Source organism: Frankliniella occidentalis, unplaced genomic scaffold, assembly GCF_000697945.3.
Source record: "Frankliniella occidentalis isolate FOCC.00 unplaced genomic scaffold, Focc_3.1 Scaffold228, whole genome shotgun sequence".
NCBI classification, from domain to species: domain Eukaryota; kingdom Metazoa; phylum Arthropoda; class Insecta; order Thysanoptera; family Thripidae; genus Frankliniella; species Frankliniella occidentalis.
Window position 1 is genome coordinate 166,348 of NW_026267354.1, and position 474 is coordinate 166,821.

Below are 474 nucleotides of genomic sequence, written 5' to 3' on the forward strand. Positions count from 1 at the left end.
CATTCAAATGCAAACATTAAACTACTTTGAGTGCAAGAAGAAACCGACAGCCCACGGCTCGTGTGACAGGCTTCGCGATATCTCACGAAGCAACATCTGATCGGACGCACCTGGCGCTGCCACCCGACACAAATTAAGAGGTAACGAAAGGGATGGGGCCCGGCGACTCCTAAGTAGGGTATTTCCGGTAAGCGGACCGGCGGAAAGCGAGGCGGAAAGGGAACTGCCCAGTACACCACTCCACCGCTGGTTGCATCTCTGCCGCTGATGGGCTGGGGAGAGGGGGAGGCAGCGGTGCGACGCAGCGTCTTCTCATCTTGCGCAGTTCGCAGGCTGAGACGGATCCAGCAGCGGCTCGGCCGTTCCGTTTCCACTTCTTCACTTACCCGAAATACCCTATTGGAAAACTATTGAGGACTTCACTGCAAACAGAAGTGTTCCAGGCCATCCAAAAGGGAAGTGGAAAAAGAGCAA